Source organism: Pelobates fuscus, chromosome 11 (genome assembly GCF_036172605.1).
Source record: "Pelobates fuscus isolate aPelFus1 chromosome 11, aPelFus1.pri, whole genome shotgun sequence".
Lineage (NCBI taxonomy): Eukaryota > Metazoa > Chordata > Amphibia > Anura > Pelobatidae > Pelobates > Pelobates fuscus.
The window spans coordinates 51,674,921-51,698,026 of record NC_086327.1 but is presented as its reverse complement, the minus strand read 5'-3'; the positions used below and the strand labels follow the sequence as shown (position 1 = coordinate 51,698,026).

Below are 23,106 nucleotides of genomic sequence, written 5' to 3'. Positions count from 1 at the left end.
ATCAATATAGAACTTGGTTGTTGCAGAGAGCCTCTATGGTTTTCTTGAAGGCACTGCGCAGGGTCTCTGCTGAAAGGTTTGCAAACACTTTGACCTCTTTTTAATTATCAGGCAAGTCTCTTTTTGCTCTGCTGAATTAGAGCAGCACTTCTTTAATGTGAAATTAGTTTACGCATGCCAGTACATCCCTGGGCACAGAATTTGGCAAATGTTTTAGCTTTACAACACTGTACGCCTGATTCACCGGCAACATATCAGAGAGCAACATAAGGAGCCAGGGCTTAATAAGGGCCCTGCAGGTAAGCTGTCAGTGCAGTGCGTACCACTTCTACAGGGAAGCCACATAAACAAAGGTTGTTCCTTTAGGATCTAGACTCCTGATAATCCTTGAGGTACATTTTAACATCATATTTCTCTAATTGGGCTTCCAACTGCTCGACTCGGTCAGCTAGACTTTTGTGGGCCTCTGTAAATTCCTCCATTTTGGATTCTAAGTGTGACATGCAGGAACCTAAATCTTGCAAGTCCTTGCAGAATTCTCACATTGCCTGTTTGCCTTTTGTAGTGTAGATTCAAACTTGTTGGACACTCTCTTTTCTAGCTAGCTAACCTTATTATCACCTAGGCATTTACATTTCCTTTGTCCTAGTCAACCAGCTTCCCTATAGTGTAGAAAGCCAACCTGCCTCTACTAGACATCCAGCTTCCCTACTTTTATGCAGACAGCTCACTAATTATCTCAAGACATCCAACATTCACTCAGTCCACCTCCTGGTACTGAGAATTCTATGAAACAAAGTGAACTCCTACGCTAACCTATGAGGAAAGCATATACTTTTAAGGTGCATTAATAGTCTTTGAAAGCACGTAATCAGTTACTGATATTAGTGTTGGCTGGTGCTGATATTGAATTTGAAAATACCTGTATACCACCAATGACACATTTAATTTATGTTACGTTTACCCTGTTGCATAATAGGATCACAATTTTTTGGATATCACTGAAGGCAATTAATTCTGGTAACACTTTAAAGAACATTAAGAGGGATAGAAATGCCTTATTGGTTGGATAATTATGCCAATAAAATTATGAATTTCTACAAAGCAAATATGATCTTCCAGTCTACCATGTTCCAGAGAACTTACTAAAATAAAAAGACTAAAATCATAAGTATCTATACCTTACTGAAAATGCAGTGAGAACAAAGATGTTGCCATCTCTTTAAAATACGTAGTGCAATGCTTAATGTTTTAAAGAGACTCAATTTCTTATCTACTTCATTCGATTACATGGTTGTTTGCTATAGTATTCACAGGAGGGTTTGCGCATATAGACAAGTAACCGTACTGCACTCAACACTAGACTCTTGACTTGTTATCATTTTGAGCTTGACAGTTGAAGTGGCTATAACTGCAAGCTTGGTCAGTGACCATAACACTGATATAATAGTAGCTCTCAGCCTGCCTGCTATAAAATTCTTATATCTAAATGTCCCTTAACAATTATTTATGTATTTCCGCACATGTATTTTGTTACACTAACCATAACTAGGTTGAAATATGGATGCCTCATTGAAAATTACTTGTCAATCAATCGCAAATGTCTCTGCTTAAAACACAACACACACTTTTCTATATGTGCTTATGATCTCCTCACAGGAGGATTGGTATATTATTTTTCTTAATTAAAAAAAAAACACTTATTGGCTGGGATGCAGGGTCTATCATGGGCTTGGAAAGGTATTAACATAGGCATGTAACAATGCCATAAGTTACAAACAGTTATTGCTTACTTAATGCCCATGTTGTGTTCTGCCTGATTATGCTCTTAATAAATACGGTACCTAATGAGATCATTATAGTTATGCAGGTCAACTTTTTTGAGCAACATGCATAATTCCTGTTAAATTGGACTGAGCTGTGCGCATGTTGTTTTCGCTTGCATGTAATTTGTGTCAGGATCCCGCGGGCGGCTGTTAGGGGAGGTTGCAATCCGCGGTCTCCCCTTCCCCTACCTGTTGGCGAGCGGCGTCCTCACAGCCCCGGACGGCGCTCGCATCCTCCTTCTCGTCTCCCAGCGGCAGCATGTATTATGCTGCACGCTGGGAGACCGCGCATTCATACAAACGCCGGGGTCAACCACGTGACCCGGCGTTAAAGTCACAGCACTACAATCACAGTGGGAGGTTTAGATATCTCCCACGTGTCATTGTTAATTCTGATTGGAAATTATCCAATCAGAATTAAACACAGGATTTATATACTTACCTTTCCTGTCTCTCAGTGCCCTGTTGTGGTCTTTGCTTGCTAGTATTGCTCCTGAAACTTGTGCTTCTGGTTACGTACTCTCTGGCTCGATTATCTGACTTTGTGACTTTCTCCTACCCTTTGACCTTGGCTTGTTTCTCGTTATTCTGTCTTCTGGTTCCCCTTACTCGGCTTGTCTCCTGACTATTCTTTGTGTGCTTAGCTCGGCCACTCTAAGGTCCGGTACAGCGCCTTTTCTGTGTGTGTGTTAGCGTGTTTGGTTCCCCCAATCGTGACAATTTGTAGCTGTATTGCAGCATGAAATTCGAATACTCCAGTGATAGTGTTAATGCAGTGGAGAAGCAAGAAAATACATATTCATAAATACTCTCTTAAAATATCAATGGGTATACTAAACATTTTAACAGCATAAGTGAATCACAGTAAAAAAAAACAAAATGCATGTTTAAATAAAACTGTATATACACAAAATTAAAAAGGCATGTATTTATAAACTCATGGATTACTTGAGTTTATAAATATTTCCTGATCAATCATGGCAGCATTTACGCATGGGTTAGCTCCTCCCCTCACAGCAGAAAGGACAGGAAATAGAACTCTTAAGTTGCTATCAGGCAATCTTTTTTCCTGTCATTCATAGCAGTTTTTTATGGAGTCTGCTTAAGCAGGTCTAGATTTTTTTTTTTTTTTATGCTCACCAGGCCAAAACATTTTTGGCCCTGCCAGGGATTAGACTCTAAGCCCTGAGGACACTTTTATTCTACTATTTTGAAATAATTAGTACAATTTACAATATTTTTAACTTTGCATTTAGGTTGACGTTGTTGGCCTACATTGCTTACTTATAATTTAGTAGTTTCCACAATTTCTATGGTCCATACTGATTTTAATTGTTTTTTTCTAATCTAAATGATGCGGTTCTTCATGACCTTGCCTAGTAATATCTACCTTGTGTTATTGGTTTCTACCTCTCCTGTCAGGGGATGACTGTTTTCATCCAACACTATGTATAAATTTCATGGATTGTTCCAGTCTGATATCTGGAAGTTATCCTTTGTCAAGGTTCTGTTTGATACCACCATCCATTTGGTATTTAATTTATATTAGAGAAGGACATTATAGGTCTAGAATTTCTAGACTGTGTCTTGGTTTTAAGGAGTTTATCTAATTTTTTTTTTTATTATCAATAACAGGACAATTGTCTTTTTCTTACAGGAGTTTGTTAATTAAAATACGAATAAGCAATGCTCTTGTGCATGAATCACTTTATACAAAAATAAAATGTAGTTTTGGTAGTACGATCGTTTTCCATGTGGCTGTTCTGCTCATCATAATATCATGCAAGGAAGAAACTATTTGTATCAACCAAAATTGTCCAGTTAGTGCACTGCAAAATATAATGTATAATATATGTCAAAGTACACTAATAGGAACCTTTTCATGCCATTTAGTTCACAGATCAAGAGAGGGAAGGAACAGGAAAAAAAAATCAATATATACATATCCATCAAATATATAATCTATACAGATATATATTTTTACTACTCCTTCTTTGTTATCCTCTTTACCTTTATTACTTACTTGATCTATAACTAAAATCAACACTTAGTGGCTGTTCCAAAACCATCAATCATTTTTCTTTCCCAACAATAATTTCTTTTTTTTGACACCACAACTAAAAAATTTGAATCAAACAAACATGCTCATCCTTTGCACGTGTTATATGTTGCTTACCGTATATACTCGAGTATAAGCCGACCCGAATATAAGCCGAGGCCCCTAATTTTACCCCCAAAAACTGGGAAAACTTATTGACTCGAGTATAAGACTAGGGTGGGAAATGCAGCAGCTACTGGTAAATTTCTAAATAAAATTAGATCCTAAAAAAATTATATTAATTGAACATTTATTTACAGTGTGTGTATATAATGAATGCAGTGTATGTGTATGAGTGCAGTGTGAGTGCAGTGGGTGTGTATGAGTGCAGTGTGTGTGTGTGTATATATTAATTGAATATTTATTTACAGTGTGTGTATATAATGAATGCAGTGTGTGCGTATGAGTGCAGTGTGTGTGTATGAGTGCAGTGTGTGTGTATGAGTGCAGTGTGTGTGTATGAGTGCAGTGTGAGTATGAATGCACTGTGTGTATGAGTGCAGTGTGTGCATGAATGCACTGTGTGTATGAGTGCAGTGTGTATGAATGCAGTGTGTGTGTGCAGTGTGTGTATGAGTGCAGTGTGTGTATGAGTGCAGTGCGTATGAGTGCAGTGCATATGAGTGCAGTGCGTATGAGTGCAGTGCGTATGAGTGCAGTGCGTATGAGTGCAGTGCGTGTGCAGTGCGTGTGCAGTGCGTGTGCAGTGCGTGTGTGCAGTGTGTGTGTGCAGTGCGTGTATGAGTGCAGTGTGTGTATGAGTGCAGTGTGTGTATGAGTGCAGTGTGTGTATGAGTGCAGTGTGTGTATAAGTGCAGTGTGTGTATATGAGTGCAGTGTGTGTATGAGTGCAGTGTGTGTATGAGTGCAGTGTGTGTGTGATGCAGTGTGTGTGATGCAGTGTGTGTGTGTGTGATGCAGTGTGTGTTTGTGTATGTGTTGGTGGGGGTGGGCATTTTGATTGTTCTGTTATTAATTTTATTCATTATTATTTTATTTTTAAATATTATTATTATTTTTTTTATTATCATTTTTTTCGTCCCCCCTCCCTGCTTGCTAGCTGGCCAGGGAGGGGGGCTCTCCTTCCCTGGTGGTCCAGCATTGGTAGTTCAGTGGGGGCTGTGGGGGCTGTGGGGGCTGCAGAGAGCGTTACTTACCTCTCCTGCAGCTCCTGTCAGCTCTCTCCTCCTCCGCGCCGTCCGTGCAGCTCCCTCTGTCAGCTCCCAGTGTAAGTCTCGCGAGAGCCGCAGCTCTCGCGAGACTTACACTGGGAGCTGACTGAGGTGCTGAACGGACAGCGCGGAAGAGGAGAGAGCTGACAGGAGCTGCAGGAGAGGTAAGTAATGCTCTCTGCAGCCCCCACAGCCCCAGTCTGTATTATGGCAATGCAAATTGCCATAATACAGACTATTGACTTGAGTATAAGCCGAGTTGGGGTTTTTCAGCACAAAAAATGTGCTGAAAAACTCGGCTTATACTCGAGTATATACGGTATACATCCATATGGCGTTTCTGAGTTATAGAATTTGGGCGATTAGCCGATCTCAATAAATCCAGATCAATTGCAATTTAGGAAAAAGTTAAATGCACACGTCTATTAAGCAAAAGTTGCACTCTGGTCTCTTCTTGCCTAGATGTGTTATTATATATTATTCACACTTTGATCTGTGGTTTGCTGAAACTGCACCAAAGTTGCCACTTCTTTTGATAAAAACAAGTTGTGACAATTTAAATTTTTTAACCATGTAATGATCCAATTCCTCACACCTAAGAAAAAACATAAATGGAGGAATCCTCAACTTTTTGATTAGGCTGATGTTATTTAAATTACTTTAAAATAGTTTAAGAGAATCTTCTGGACCCTTCCAGATAAAAAAAACAAATAATCTATATATCTAAAATAGGAGACCAGGTTTGTCCTCAAAACATCCTGGCCCCAGATGGATATGGATTCCCAATTGGCCATGAAGAGGTTAGCATCGCTAGGGGCAATCCTGGTCCCCATTGCTGTTCCTTGTTTTTGAAGATAAAAACCAAAAATAATTGTTGTTTAAAATAATGTTGATAGATAAAAAGTAAACAGCAAAATGTAATGTAAAATCAATAATCAATTCTTATAAACAATGAATGGGCTGCTTCACAACACAGAAACAAACGAGCGATACTAGTTATTGAGATAAATCAAACATATGTGTGAGTGAGCGCTCACTCAAGAAACTCAAATATATATATATATATTTCAGCAGTAAAAAAAATACAAAAGATCTAAACAGTGAATCATCTGAAAGTTATCGATCCGTAGCATCAGTTAATGTCTGATGGTAAAAACGAAATAACACAGCTGATATGTCAGAAATGTAATAAAACAGAGTACATAGTATAATCTCTGAATACCAACAAACTAAAGTGTAGAAGTATATAAAATAAAAGTTGACACTAACTTATTCAGCAATCCCTAAGGATAAGAGATCTTAACCAAACAATTACATCAATAATATTTATTCAATAAAAGATGTGAGATAAAACACAATATATATGTGAGATTAAAATTCTGAAGACAATATTGAAGTGTCTACAGTGAGGGGCCCCTTCACTGGAGAATTATCAGATAAGTGACAAAAAATAAACAGTAAGTCCAATGTTAGGTGAAAAATATATATTGATGTTAAAAAGATGGGAAGAGATTCTGCCAGAAGAAAGCTGAAGGTACATGCATGTTAAATATTACTCGGTAGGTGGGACATGGAGCTCTTAAACCCCTCCGGCTAACGTGGCTCTGCTAAGGGTGTGCTGGGACAAAACTCCAAGCCTGAAAAAGCTCTGGGGAAATCCCAGTATCACTTACCCTGTTCGCCACACCAGAAGCCGGGTAGAGGAGCACACCGGTCCACACCCACCCGATGTTGGAAAGACTTGCTCAGTTTTCGGCTGCAAGCGTAAGCCGAGATGTTGTGATCCAAGTCCCAATGAATTGGTGCTGGAACTTTGGGTAGAAATTATGGGAAGTATTCAGTCTGACTTACGCCTATTCATTGAGCAGTTAGCCTGCTCAATTGAATGTGAGTACCCATTCATTACTCCTGGTACCTTTTACACTGTGAACACTATTGTTGTCTCTATTATATTTTTTATGATCTTCATACCGATGACACATGTGCCTACCTACACCTTCTCATGTATCCTATAAGTGGGGATTGTACCACTGTACGCCATTCGGACTAGAGCTAGGTTCAGCTCTATCAATTGTGAGTAGGACCATAGACTTTTTTGTATTTATTTTTAAATTATCCTGGGATTTTCTTCACCATTAGTTCTCTATTTCTGTTTCAAATATGGATGCTAAGGACACTCTGCTCTGACCCCATTCTAAAAGAACTACCCTGATCATTTGAGGTTTTATCTTCCGGCAAGTTTTTACATTGGGACTTATATTTGGACATTCCTTTGCTTTGTTTGGGGTTTTTTGTATGTAATATTTTATATATATGTTTTTACAAATCTGTCTTTATATTCTCTGGCACTACCTGTATCCCCCCTGTTTGACCTATCTCTGTGTGTAAGGCTTAAAGGGACCCTTATGTTTTGAGGTCTGTCGCCTAATTTCATTTTTTATTGTGATATCTTTAAGTAAGGTGTATTAGCGCTGATCCTTTTTACTATTCTGTACGTTATGTGACAATAACATTAACCACTATATCAAAAATAGCACCTGCTGCATATGGTATGTCAATAGCAGTCAGATGTGCAATGTATGGGAAGCACATAAAGACAGATATCAACAGTCTGTCTATGTCGATATCATATTGTCATTAATGGTACATTTTCAGGCTGGACAAAAGTGGTAAGTGGTGTCCCTCAGGGCTCTGTTTTGGGACCACTTCTATTTAACATATTTATAAATGATCTTGAAATAGGCATTGAAAGCTATGTTTTCGTGTTTGCAGATGACACAACATTTTTATGAAGTAATAAAATGTAAACCAGATATTGCTTTGCTGCAGAGGGATTTAGATAAATTGGGGGACTGGGCACTAAAATGGCAGATGGAATTTAATGTAGAGAAATGCAAAGTTATGCACTTTGGGGTCAAGAATGCACAAGCAACTTACGCCCTAAATAGTAGTGAATTAGGGATAAACACACACAAGAAGGATTTGGGAATTGTTATAGACAACAAATTAGGCAGCAATATGTAATGTCAATCTGCAGTTGCTAAGGCCAGTAAGGTTTTCTCATGTATAAATAGGGGCATAAATTCTCGGGATGAAAATATAATTTTGCCTCTTTATAAATTGCTGGTAAGACCACACCTTGAATATACTGTGCAATTTTGGGCACCTGTTCTAAAGAATGATATCATGGCACTAAAAAAAGTGCAGAGACAAGCTACAAAACTGATAAAAGGAATGAAGCATTTTAGTTATGAAGAAAGGTTACAAAATTAAAAACTCTTTAGTTTGGAAAAACGGCACCTCAGAGGGGTTATGATAAAATTAGACAAATATATTGCGCCATTGTCCATTTTTGATGGTCTTTTCCCCATTAAAGGACAGGGACCATCACAGGCACCTTAGCAGTCTGCAGATATGCAGCCCCATACAAAGCAAACTGTAATGCACTTTGTGATATACTTGTGCATACTATTATCCATTTTATCAACTAGTAACCTGCATACTATTCTGCATATTATTTGGAATACCACATTTGTCTATTCCATTGCTAATTATCTGTATTCTATTTTACATCTAACTTTATTACGTGTATCTCACTTCCAATTTACAGCTCCTGGATACCCACACCATATTTTGTGGTGTATTGCTCTTATGTTTTATAGGATTTGGGGAATTCCTAATTTTTCCAGTTTTAGAGCTAGGTTATTAATTCACTTATTGATTGATTACACAATCTGTCTTATCCCCTCTTCTTTTTCTGCGTTATGTGGATATCAGGATTTTATACTTGTAATGCACTTTGCGCCCCAACACCTTTCTGTCATGGCCAGCATTAAGTTTTTCAGCAATCTGAGCTACAGTAGCTCTTCTGTGTGATCAGACCAGACTTTTGCTCAAAATGTGCATCAATGAGCCTTGGGCTCAGATTACCCTGACACCAGTACATCACTTACATTAATTTTGGTAGGTACTAATCATTGCATACTGGGAACACCCCACAATACTTGCCGTTTTGAAGATGCTCTGACCCAGTTATTTAGCCATCACTATTTGGCCCTTGTCAAAGTAATTTAGATCTTTTCACTTGCTTCCAACAGATGAAATTCAAGAACTGACTGATCACATGCTGCCTAAGACATCCCAGCCTTTGACAGGCGCCATGGTAACCATATAATCAATGTTATTCACTTCACTGATTGGTGGTTTTAATGTTGTTGCTGATCCGTGTATACTGTTGTCTGTCTTAAGTAAAACTTTATCTAAAGCAGTTATACTTTTAACCTCTAGACGGTGGAAGGGGTTAAATCTTACCTGTTTTCCCCCGCCGGGCTCCCTCGGCGCAGGGAACTCTCCTCCTCCTTTTCGCCATCATCGGTTGAATGCGCATGCGCGGAAAGAGCCGCGAGCGCATTCAGCCAGTCCACAGGAAAGCATTCTCAATGCTTTCCTATGGACGCTGGCGTCATCTCACTGTGAAAATCACAGTAAAAAGCGTGGAAGCGCCTCTAGCGACTGTCAATGAAACAGCCACTAGAGGCTAGATTAACACTAAAGTAAACATAGCAGTTTCTCTGAAACTGCTATGTTTACAGCAAAAAAGGTTACACCTAGATGGACCTGGCACCCAGACCACTTCATTAAGCTGAAGTGGTCTGGGTGCCTATAGTGGTTCTTTAACATTGAGAGCAAGATTTTCAAAAATCTTAAACCATATTAATTTCTATAGTGTGTTTGCTAAGGAGCATGGCTATGTCTGAACATACTCCCTAACAGTTTTGTTGCAGAATGTTATCTAGAGGGCAGGCAAGAAATGCCCATTCCCGTTAAATTTACCTGCCTTTTCCAGTACCGACACCGAAAATCTAACAAGGGTCTCAAAGGCAAAATGTGTGTCAGATCCACGCTAGTCTTTACTAGCACCTACATTGTTTTAACAATTTGCTTTAGGTAAACTAGAAAAATGGTCAGAGTTGTGGCAACTGACATTTAATGTGGATAAGTGCAAGATAATGCATCTCAGATGTAAAAACCCAAGGGCAGAATACAGAATATTTGATAGAGTCCTAACCTCAACATCTGAGGAAAGGGATTTAGGGGTGATTATTTCTGATGACTTAAAGGTAGGCAGACAATGTAATAGAGCAGCAGGAAATGCTAGCAGAATGCTTGGTTGAATAGGGAGAGGTATTCGCAGTAGAAATAGGGAAGTGCTCATGCCATTATACAAAACACTGGTGAGACCTTACTTGGAGGATTGTATGCAGTACTGGAGACCGTATCTCCAGAAGGATATGGATACTTTAGAGAGAGAGTTCAGAAAAGGGCTACTAAACTGGTTCATGGATTGCAGGATAAAACTTACAAGGAAAGGTTAAAGGAACTTAACATGTATAGCTTGGAGGAAAGATGAGATAGGGGGGATATGATATAAACATTTAAATACATAAAGGGAATCAACACAGTAAAGGAGGAGACTATATATAAAGAAGAAAAACTACCACAACAAGAGGACATAGTCTTAAATTAGGGGGGCAAAGGTTTAAAAATATCAGGAAGTATTACTTTACTGAGAGGCTAGTGGATGCATGGAATAACTTCTACCACTTCAGCAGTAAAGGCGTTTAAACATGCGTAGGATAGGGCTATTCTAACTATAAGATAAGGCCAGGGACTAATGAGAGTATTTAGAAAAGTGTGCAGACTAGATGGGCCGAATGGTTCTTATCTACTGTCACATTCTATGTTTCTATGGTCTTCTGCACTTTGCTCATTATGTGAGATATTAGACATAGGGATTTTGGGGCAAGCTTAGCTTCCAAGCTTTTAACACGTACCTATACTTAGAACTCTTTAACATTAGTCTAGTACATACAGTATCTCACAAAAGTGAGTACACCCCTCACATTTTTTGTGAATATTTTATATCTTTTCATGTGACAACACTGAAGAAATTACACGCTGCTACAATGTAAAGTATAACCGTGTAAATTTGATGTCCCCTCAAAATAACTCAATACACAGTCATTAATGTCTAAACCATTGGTAACAAAAGTGAGTACACCCCTAAGTGGAAATGTCAAAGCTGGGCCCAATTAGCCTTTAGTCATGTGACTCGATAGTGTTACAAGGTCTCAGGTGTAAATGGGAAGCAGGTGTGTTAAATCTGGTGTTATCGCTCTCACACGCTCTCATACTGGTCACTGGAAGTTAACCATGGCACCTCATGGCAAAGAACTCTCTGAGGATCTGAAAAAAAGAATTGTTGCTCTACATAGAGATGGCCTAGGCAAGACAATACAGCGGTTTCATAGGACAGGTCCCACTCAGAACAGGCCTCACCATGGTCAACCAAAGAAGTTTAGTGCACGTGCTCAGCGTCATATTCAGAGGTTTTATTTGGGAAATAGACATATGAGTGCTTTCCACTTAGATGTGTACTCACTTTTCTTGCCAGCGGTTTAGACATTAATGGCTGTGTTAAGTTACTTTGAGGGGACAGCAAATTGACACTGTTATACAGGCTGTACACTTATTACTTTGCATTGTAGCAGAGTGTCATTTTTTTCAGTGTTGTCACATGAAAAGAAATAATACAATATTTACAAAAATGTGAGGGGTGTACTTCACATGGGGTCCGTGACAGCATAGTAACTGCTCTAGAAAGAGAATATTTTCTTATAATTCGGCTCTTTAAAAGTCCGTATACATCTCTATCCTTTCAAAATGATGTCTGCCTCTTTAAACAGTAACTCTCCACTGAAATCAGGCCTTGTTTTTCAGTGCCAACGATAGTTTACATTTTGTTTTTTTATTCTGATTAGGGCCAGTTGCACCAGCATTTTTGCGGGGCAGTGAATAAGGTGTTTGTTCTTTACTAGACTTAGCTACTGTATACTATCAAGTTTTATTCACATATTTAAGCACTCCACTGAATCTGGTACAAAAAAATTCCATCTTTGATGTGATTTTTGGAGAATTGCACAATACGTATTAGAAGTTGAAAGTAGGTTAATAAACTGTCTTATTGACTAAACAGTGCACTAGTAACAGTGATATGGGTTTACTTAAACTCTTAAAATACTAACAATGCTTAGATATTCAATGGTATAGCAGCTCCACAAAACAAGAATATTCCCTAATTCTCAACAATTCAAATACATAAAATCAAGTGGCAGCGCTTAATGAATAATCCCCTGCATTAGTGTTCAGAGGTAACACTCAATTTCTCATAGAGAACTTATTACACAAATATATTACAAAATCCAATCAACAGTAGAGCCCTGGGTGGTCTAATATAAAACTGGGTACTTGGGTGTTCCGTTTCAGTATTCACTTCCAATATGATATTTTGTTGTATACAATGTATCCTTTTCCAGTTACCACTCCACCGGTGTGTTCCGTGCTACCAGTCTCCTTTAATTAGGGGGATCTGGGTGTGTGAAACCACTACAGTGAAACTTTATTACTTAAATTTAATTTTTAAACTATCTAAAAGTTACAGTGCATGGCTTAAATTGAGTATTATGTAGAAATGGTGTTTGAACAAATAAAATAGGATGCAATCTTCACGGTGGACACTATAGAAAGGGCGCAGATGTGCCAATTTCTTCCACAAGACGGTGTGAGGTTTTCTCAGAAGAGGTGAAACTAATGGTAATGCAACTCCATGTTCATCCCATCATGAATTTCATAGTGATTTAATGTAATCACAGGCTCTTTGAAGATTGTATAACATTTTGTTAATCTAATATTGTCATTTTGGGTACTTATTTGGGCTGCAGTGCGTTTCTTTAGATGTATAATTGTGTCTTCTGAATTGTACTTTACTCACTTTACTTTTACTTTCTTCCATAAATGATCACTCATTAAAACATCTTAATTATGACAAATTCTGCTTCTTGCACACTCCCTCACACTCCCTCACAAACTCCCATGGCTTAAGCTGCTAGTAATGCTACTTAAAAAAATGAAAGGAAAAAGTGAGTGGGCATTTTTTTAATGAGATGGGTGAACAAATTGCCATTACTGTGACTCAAAGTTTATGTTACTGCATCCAACAAGTTTAGCCTTTCGCACATCTGTTTTGCTGTTGATCCAAAAGAAGGCATTTTTTTTTTTTTTTTGCAACATATTAGGAAGAAAATCATTCTTGACCCCAGAATGACAGGCTGTCAGACCTCTCCTTGAATTGAGAAGTTGTTACCACATATTAAAAATTATATGCATGAATGTTTTGTTTTTGCAAGTATTCATCCAGTTGCTGAAATTCCACATTCTTTTTTACAATAAAAAAAACAAAAATCTTTCCTCCTTGTTTTTTCCAGTCTAAATGTGTGACCTCCTGTCCCATTTAAATTACGTCCCTGGAATCTTAACACAGGTGGTACGTGTTTGTACAGTTTTTTTGGTTTTTTTTTAAATATGTCAAGCAAAACCCCAATAGGTTCAAGAAGGGTCCCTTCATAGGAGACTAAAGAATGTCCTGGTGGCTGTACTGCATCCAAATGAATTTTAGGGAGAGTGTATATTACTGAATTCTTGGATATCAGGACTACCAAGTAGCTGAAATTGTTTTTTTTTTTGTTTTGTTTGTTTGTTGTTTTTTTGTAGATTCATGCTGCGCCAAAATCTAGATACAATGATAATCAATCAGTATGTACAATCTCTCCTTTGGGTCACTCAGTGTCATGTCATAGACATTACTCTCATTCAATTAGCATAAGATTTCTGCAGGTTAGTTAGTACAGACACTCCTCACTTACCGACCGGGTTCTGTTCCTATGACCCAGTCATAGAACGAATTAGTCGGTGAGTGAGGAGTTAGGGGATTCCCTGCTCTGCTGCGTTCTTCTATGTTCGGGGAAATGTCCCTGAACATAGATTAAGGGATTCACCACTCTGATGCGCATGTCTGTGTTCAGGGACATTTCCCTGAACATAGACGAACGCATAAGAGCAGGGAATCCCTCTAATCTATGCTCGGAGAAATTTCCCCGAGTATAGATTATAGGGATTCCCTGCTCTGTTGCGTTCGTGTATGTTTGGGGCAATATCCCAGAACATGGAAGAACGCAGCAGAGCAGGGAATACTTCTAATTCAGATGATGGCTCGCCCTTACCACCCTGCTAACTGGTCGTAAGTGCGAGCCATCGTAAAGGAGGTAGGTTGTAAAACTAGGACCACCTGTATAGTCTTGATGCACTATTTCTCTGCCTTTAAAATTACATGCTGGGTGTATAGTGATAAATGTATCATTAGCAAGTCTGTTCAAGGCCTTTCCTACATGAGGGTGGCTTTCATGGGGTCCAGTGTGCTGGCTAAGGCTTTTGGGAGTCAGAGCCTCTCCCAGACCAAGCCCCCTCCTACATGCCTGTTCCTCCAGCTTCCTCCCTGCATTGGCTGCCATTATTAATGGGGCTAGGTCTTGCTGTTAAAGGGACGCAGTGCCCAACTGGACCCTTGAAGACACATGCCCATAAATGCATGGGCCACCTGATTTGCCCCCGCAGCATGTGAGCCATATTTGTTGTAAATCCACAGTTCCTGTGGTAAACTATGCCGAAGAATAAGAAGTAACGCAGACAAGACATCATGATGCTATTTTAACTTTGTATGGTAGGGTTGGGCGTTTCTGATAAATCACTAGGTCCTTATGTGCACAGCAGAGGTTTCTGACAGTTGTACTCCAGATAAGCTTTTTGCTAACCACTGAACTATACCTCAAAGGTATCATGTATAGCTGTATCATAGGAGCAAAACAGAAAATATTGCAGCTCAGGAGCAGCAAAAGGTGTCTGTGTCCGACATACAAACTGCTCCTAACATTAATGAGTGACTTGAGGTCTTCGTTAATGACACTATACATGCAACTCTAATTTTAGATGATACAAAATGATTAAGACATTCTTCAAAGTCTTAAATTTAGAACTATTTTTACTGTGAAGATGACTACAGATTTTTATGACATACGCAAGTGAATTTTAGATGGGTAATATTTCTCTAATCTTTTACTAACATCGGTAACTGATTGGACACCTCTTATGATACTGACCTCCAGTGGACTTTCTATCTTTAGTAATAAACTTGGAGATTTATTGTAGGAATTGCTGCAATTTAGCTAACCTAAGCCGATCAGGAAATTGTACAAAATTCCAATATCCGAGATACCACACTCCAGAATCTCAGGGAAACATGCTCTAGCCCGATAATGCTCAATTCAGTTCTTAAATCAGAGTACCATTCCTGACACCAGAAAAAAAGTTGATGGAATAGAGAAAAGGCTGTTTAATTTTTTTTGTTGGGGGCATATACGTTTTCTTAGTTTGCCATGATGGACAATAGGTCTGCTAGTCAAGTATGCTCGATTCCCCCCACCCCCACCCACCGCCCCTTATTTTGTTTGTCAACCGCTTGGAGGAACAAAATACGTTTGTGGGGAGTGTGGTGTTCAATTTAAAAAAAATCCTAGCATGAGTCTATGTCAGGCTTATTGTACTTATACTTACCTGATCCACTCTGCCAGGTTGATGATCACTAAACACTGGATTTTGTCTGGATGGACAAAATCCAGTGAAAATAACTTAATTCTGATGGCAATTCTCATATTTACTAAAGCCAAATGCAGTTGGTATTCGGTACTGAAATTCAGCCAAGCTGAATTTCAATACCAAAATGAATTCTGCCATCCTGAACAAAACTATATATATTTTTTTTCACTCTGCACAAGTCTAGTAGCAGTGTTATAATAGATTAGTAAACTCTTAAATCACTAAATACACCATCATTTCTCCTATACCGATAAGACTGCCACTAAGCTATTTTTATCTTTTTAAATAATAGTATATTCATATGTTAATGCAATCATATTCAAACAGTTCTTAGATAGTGATATATTTTCTGTGTTTAATATTTATTTAAGAATATATTGGAGTCCTCCTTCCAGTGCTCAAATGTAGTTTATCACACACTGGATGTTGCATAGTACGTAAAATCCAGTGTGTGACAAACTAAATTTGACCATTTTAAGAAATACTGGGGCTCCCACAGCACCTCTACCATACTCTGTTTAACTTTCATATTAGCCAAACAGAGGTGCCGGACAGTAGGTACAAAGAGAGACAGTCCCAGTATTTGTCAGACCACTTGGGAATTGTTTGACACAAGCCAGTGAGACAGAAGCTACAAACTATTTATACCATTACGAGTACATTAAGCTGTAGAGCTTAACGCACTTAGGTTGCCATTTTGGGTTCTAATGTATACCCAAAATGCCTGTACATTACGGAGTACTACATAATGAGTATGTTGAAATGCAGTACACACAATATCTTAATAGCTAAAAAACTTTATCACACAACTATTTTTATGAAGTGGAGGGCTATGGTAACTGCATAATCTACAGTAAAAATTATAAATAAAAAATCGACAATTAAAACATAACTAAAAAATAATTTGTCTTTGTGTTAGTTTGTTATAGTAATATATGACATGGCCTCCCAGACTAACCTCACATACCAGCCTCTTGCTCTCTACTAAAGGGCAGCACTCTACTCTCTCCTCCAGCTCTGCTCCACTCCCACCTAATTTGACTTCTATTCCCTGTCCTAATGTGTTTTATACCCCACCGCCTATAGACTGTAAGCTCGTTTGAGCAGGGCCCTCTTCAACCCTTCATTTCTGTAAGTTTTCTTGTAATTGTCCTATTTATAGTCAAATCCCCTCTCTAATATTGTAAAGCGCTATGGAATCTGTTGGCGCTATACAAATCGCAATAAAAATAATAATAATAATGACATTTCCATTGATCCAAGTGTCCTTCTTTGGGAATATGAATTCTCAGCAACAAAATTTTTTTGTGGATTGCATCACTTCATACAGGATTGTTTACTAAAGTGAAAATGCAAAGTGAATTTCAAGTTTAAGGAGATAGAAGCTGAAGTGAAAGCATAGTTGACGTAAAGCGGCACTGTCACCCCATATTAAAAATTAGTATTTCGACAAGCGACGAGCTCCGGGGACAAAGCTATAAAAACCCGGTAAAAAAAAAACGAAAACGAAGCCGCAAAACGGCGGCAAAATCACCCCTCACAAGCATGGGCAGGAAAACCAAAAAATGAAAGCCCGAAAAACCCAGATCCGGCTCGAATATCGGAGATTTGTTCCGCCAAGCATACGGAGCACAAGGGCCCAAAATGGCCGCCGTCATGGGAGACTTCTATGATGACTCTGAGCTTTCTCTGGATGAAGAGGGAGAGGAACACGCGATACCAGTTCAATCCTCCCAGAAAAAACGTGAACCCAAGCCGTGGGACAGCTTCAGGGTCACTGGAAAAGGGTACTGCAGGGACGATTCTAACTGATATGGCAAACTTAAAAAATCAACTTTATTATGGGCACCATAACAACTGTATGGTCCTAGACAAATATATACATATAGAGAAAGGAAACTTAATATACCACAACCACTATGAACCAAATGGGGAAAGCAATATAGAATAGGCTGTACCTATAAAGTGGTATAGAGAGCCTATAAATAAAGCTAGTGGAGCCTGTAGGGACCAGCCCTGCTGTATACTGCCTTTCAGTGGGGTCACTCTATATAGGAAGGCTGGAAATGTATAAGCTAAGGCTAGGTGTCAGGTACTACATAGCGCAGAATTATGCTCTTAGTGGCAACTGCCTATAAGACAGGGATAAATGAGTGAACAAAAAAAACTCTTGTTTGCACTAAAATGACAGGAACAAGTCGATCCAGACAGACTGGGTAGGTGCTATAAAGCTCAGTCTAGGTAGTGGACCACTGTGAGTCAACAATAGAGCACACTCAATCCTGTCTATAGAGGGACTGGATGTTGCCTTGGAAAGAGTCTAATCTCCGTACTGAAGATACTCAAAAACACTTGAAACAGCTGGTGATAATACAATCTTCCATGTAGGGAGAGTGGCTAGCGGTAGCAGACTGTAAGGAGGGAGAGAGATCTAAGTCTCAATGTATAACAAAGCCACTAATAGGTGCCAATTGCTAAGGAGCCCTCTCAGTCTTGCTATCAAGCTTGCCAGTATAACAGCTGGACGGAACACACTCTCCTATATTTGGAGAGGACCCAATGATAGGTAGGGAGATACAAATGTATCTACACTTGGAACGTGAAAACGCTACAAGTGAGTGCAGTAACACCGTCTCACCAATTGCCCACTTGCTGTCTTCACTTGATGTCAACAGCTGGAGAGACCTCTCTCCCTTGAGTAGAGAGGAGCTAGAGTATTCAGCCTGTAAGGAGTAAAAAAAGATTCTGCACTGTAATAGGTGAGTAGCTAGAGAGCTACTTGCTAGCTTAATAGGTGCTAAAGGTGCTTCCCCTGGTGATCACATCAAACCGTGTAGTTAAAATAAAGAAGTTGGCGACCTAACGCACGTTTCGGCACTGCTAAAGTGCCTTTGTCAAAGGTGAGGCATGTACTGCTGCCTACAGCGTTTAAATGCCGGTTCATGCGGCTTGTACAGCCAATCGGGGCGTTGGGCGTGTACTGCCTCTTGGCGCCCGACTGTGAATGGCTGTATTCGCTGTCACTCCGCGTTTAATCCGCCCACATGGGTGTGAGCGGGGAGGAGCTGTCACACTGTCTCTCCGTTCTGGCTAGATACCGACTGTAAATAATCAGTCAGAAATAGTTATTGTCCAGAGTGGGGGATTGTAAGTGAATCGAAAAAGCTTGTGTGCTTGAATGTCCGAGTGGACCTCACCACATGAGATCGTGGGCGGACAGACTGTTCACGGATTTCCAGTGTGTATATGCATATGAGATCGTGGGCAGATAGGCTGCTCGCTGATCACCAGTTTGCTAATGCATAGTATATACACTCGAACTCGATGAATTCGATGACTGGATGTCTAACTCAGTATGTGGGTATGGTGGTGAGGTGCTTCAGGCATTGAGCCCCACGATGTAGGTATAAACGGGTCCTGAGCCTGTGTCATGGTTGGAGGAGGCTGATAGAACAGCTATTAATACCTGGCTGGGGACCGCTGAGGGTGGGGGTTCATGCGAAGATGCACACAGGCATGTCCTCAGGATGGACTCCGATGCCAAGGGAATATAGGTGGTCCCTAGGGTGGTAGGATCACCTACGACATATCCAGCGATATGTTCTTACCCTGGGCTTAAAGAGGACTTATTCAAAGTCTCTACCGTAGTTGGAGGGATTCAGTGTGACAGAATAAGAGCTGCAAGTACATAGTGTTGGGACACTCTATTAATTTGGAAAGTTTGAAAAAGTTGGGGGGGGCCAACAGTGTGAATCAAAACTACATATCTATATACATATATACATGAGGTGCAAAAAAAGTCAAGAGTCAATAAACGGAGTGAAGGTGAAACCTTCATTTAAGCCTTTGGGTGCTAATGTATCCAATTTGTAGATCCAATAGCATTCCCTCCTTTTGAGGGTCAGATCTAAGTCCCCTCCTCTTTTGCCCAGCTGGATTCTCTCGATGCCAGCGAATTTAATGCATTTGGGGGTATCCGATTGATGGATTCTGATGTGTCTAGCTACTGGTGTATCTTTGCTGGAGGTAACAGAGTGGACATGTTCCATAATGTGTCGTTTGAATGGGCGTATGGTTTTGCCCACGTATTTTATTCCACACTTGCATGTCAACAGGTATACCATCCCAGAGGTGTTACAGTTAAAAAATTGTTTTATGGGAATAACGATAGTATTGGTCGAGTCCGTTATGGTTTTGGATCCCTTGGCTATGTGTATGCATGCAACACATTTGCCGCACTGGTATGTGCCATGTACATTCAGCCAGGTAGTGTTTTTCTTTTTCTTAGGTGTAGTGAAGTGACTGGGTACAAGTATCTCCTTCATATTCCTGCCTCTCCTAGCTGTAACTGACACTTTGGTGGAGATAACGTCCTTCAAATGTGGGTCCTGAGTTAATAGGGGCCAAAAACGGCCCATGACCTTCTTAACTTCGTTCCAACCGGCGTCGTAGCTTGCTATGCATCTAATAAGTTTCTGAGAGTCTTGATTAGGCTTGTCTACTAGTAGATCATCGCGTGTACTGCTTAATGCCCTCTGATAGGCATGTTTGAGGCATCTATTGGGATAGCCTTTTTGTTTGAATCTGTGCCTCAGTTCCATGGCTTTAAGTTTGAAATCCTCAATGGATGAACAGTTTCTCCTTAATCTAAGGTACTGGCCCACTGGGATCCCCCTTTTTAGGGGTATGGGATGGTGACTTTCCCAGCGTAACATGCTGTTGGTGGATGTGGGCTTTCGGTCAGGGTGGTCTCAATAGTGAGATCCCCAGTGATCCTTAGTGAGCAGTCCAGGAAATTTAGTGTCTGATCACCAAACTCCATGGTAAGCCTGAGATTAAGGTCATTCTTATTGAGAGTCTCTACAAACTTGACGAAGTGTGTAAAGGTACCTGTCCAGATGATAAGGACATCGTCAATGTACCTCTTCCATAGGAAGATACAATCCGTAAATTCCTTGAGAGACCCAGAAAAGACCAACTCCCTCTCCCACCATCCCAGATGCAGGTTGGCATAGGATGGGGCACAAGACGTCCCCATCGCAGTCCCCTGCACCTGGTGATAGTATTTACTCTGGAAGAGAAAGAAGTTGTGAGTAAGAATGAACCTTAATAGGTTTAATACAAACAAGGTATGGGTGCTGTGTTCGGTGCCTCTTGTCTTGAGGAAGTATTCAACATGATCCAGACCACTAGAGTGTGGTATGGAGGAGTACAGGGCCTCCACATCAAGACTGCAAAGTACTGATCCCTCTGGTACCTTAAGTGGTGCTAGGCATTTGAGGGTGTCCTTGGTGTCTCTTAGGTAGGATGGTAATTTTTCTATGAAAGGGCGTAGAATCCTATCCACATAAATACTGCCTTTGCTCGTGAAGTTACTGGAGCCGGAGACTATTGGTCTTGCTGTCAGGTTTTTTTGTTGTTTATGTATTTTAGGGAGGCAGTAGAATGTGGATATTGTTGGGTTCTTAATATAGATACTACCATGTTCCTCCTTCGAGAGTACACCCTGGTCAAAGGCATGATCCAAAAGGATCTTATATTCACTTTGATACTTTGTAGAGGGGTCAGTGGTCAATAATTTGTAAGTCTTGTCATCGTGGAGGATGACCTCGACCATTCGTACGTAGTGCGCTCTGTTGAGTAGGACGATGTTGCCGCCCTTGCCTGCAGGTTTGATTATGATTTCCTCATTATCCCTGAGATCACACAGGGCTCGCCATTCACTCCCCGAGAGATTACCCCTTGGTTTGACTGTCAGCATGTCGGTATTTATGGTTTTAATCATGTTAGTGATTGAATCAATAAACGTGTCTATGTTTTTAAACTCTCTGAAATTTGGTGTAAATTTACTTCGCTGGCAGAGATTGGTGTAGGGGGCTGTGGGATTGGTATCGTTATCATCGAGGAGAGATACTAACTCCTGTAGGCATTGATACTCTCTGGGGTTGAAACCTAGTTCTTTAGCCCTTTTTTCATCTTTCAGTTTGAAGAACTTATGTAGGGCCAGTTTCCTCCCAAAGAGGTTAATGTCCTTTATCCATTCAAAATGATTGAACGGCGGAGTTGGGACAAAGGATAATCCTCTCATAAGAACCTTAACCTGTGTGGGGGTGAGGGTGACATCTGACAAGTTGACAACTCTTAATTCATCAGTTAATAGCGTCTGCGTGCTCTCCCTCTGTATCGGGTTTGTCTTTGATTTTGAGCCTCCCCCTCTCGGGGGGGCTGCCCTAAAAAAGCCACCCCTTTTTTGAGGATCCCTTTGTTAGACTGAGGATTGGAGTTGCCCGTTGGGGCAGTAGTTTGTTCGTTGTCTGTGTCAGACGTCTCATAATCGGAGGTCATGTACTGATCAGAATCTGCTCTCGTAGTTTTCCTGAACCGTCTGTACACCTTCCCTTTTTTGTAATCATCATTATCTCTGATGAATTTGCTATGTTTTCGGCTTTTTACATTATTCTGATATTTGTTGAGATTTTGCTGTAACCTTTGTTCCTGCACACTGAAGGAAGGGTCATCTTTATAGCTCTGTATACCTTCTACTGCTGTATTGACTTTCTCATTAACTGTTTTAAGCCTTTCTGATTCAAACCTAAGTAGGATATCCATGAATTTATTGGAACAGACATCAGCTGCATCCTCCCATTCCTTCAGGAGCTCAGGACTATCTAGTTCGAGGTTGGGGATGGTTTGTATTCTCAATCCCCTGGGTATCATTGACTTACTCGTATATTTTTGCAATGATGTGACCTCCCATCCTAGCCGGATTTGTTGTTTACACAAATTGGATAAAGATCTAAACTTAGCGTTTATATTGTCCTGCTCTGGTAAGTATGTTACATCTTTATCAGAAAAAACAATGATAGGTAGGGAGATACAAATGTAGGTTGTAGGTGTCCTTACAGGCTGAATACTCTAGCTCCTCTCTACTCAAGGGAGAGAGGTCTCTCCAGCTGTTGACATCAAGTGAAGACAGCAAGTGGGCAATTGGGGAGACGGTGTTACTGCACTCACTTGTAGCGTTTTCACGTTCCAAGTGTAGATACATTTGTATCTCCCTACCTATCATTGGGTCCTCTCCAAATATAGGAGAGTGTGTTCCGTCCAGCTGTTATACTGGCAAGCTTGATAGCAAGACTGAGAGGGCTCCTTAGCAATTGGCACCTATTAGTGGCTTTGTTATACATTGAGACTTAGATCTCTCTCCCTCCTTACAGTCTGCTACCGCTAGCCACTCTCCCTACATGGAAGATTGTATTATCACCAGCTGTTTCAAGTGTTTTTGAGTATCTTCAGTACGGAGATTAGACTCTTTCCAAGGCAACATCCAGTCCCTCTATAGACAGGATTGAGTGTGCTCTATTGTTGACTCACAGTGGTCCACTACCTAGACTGAGCTTTATAGCACCTACCCAGTCTGTCTGGATCGACTTGTTCCTGTCATTTTAGTGCAAACAAGAGG

At 40.1% G+C, this 23,106-nt stretch overlaps 1 protein-coding gene and 1 pseudogene across 2 annotated transcripts in view; both read right to left on the bottom strand.

The window, feature by feature from the left end:
- CACNG8 (calcium voltage-gated channel auxiliary subunit gamma 8) overlaps positions 1 to 23,106 on the bottom strand; it is a 102,708-nt gene that overhangs the window by 15,464 nt on the left and 64,138 nt on the right. The gene's annotated exons all lie outside the window — the stretch shown is intronic.
- LOC134577661 (ubiquitin-like protein 5) lies at positions 12,744 to 14,503 on the bottom strand (annotated as a pseudogene).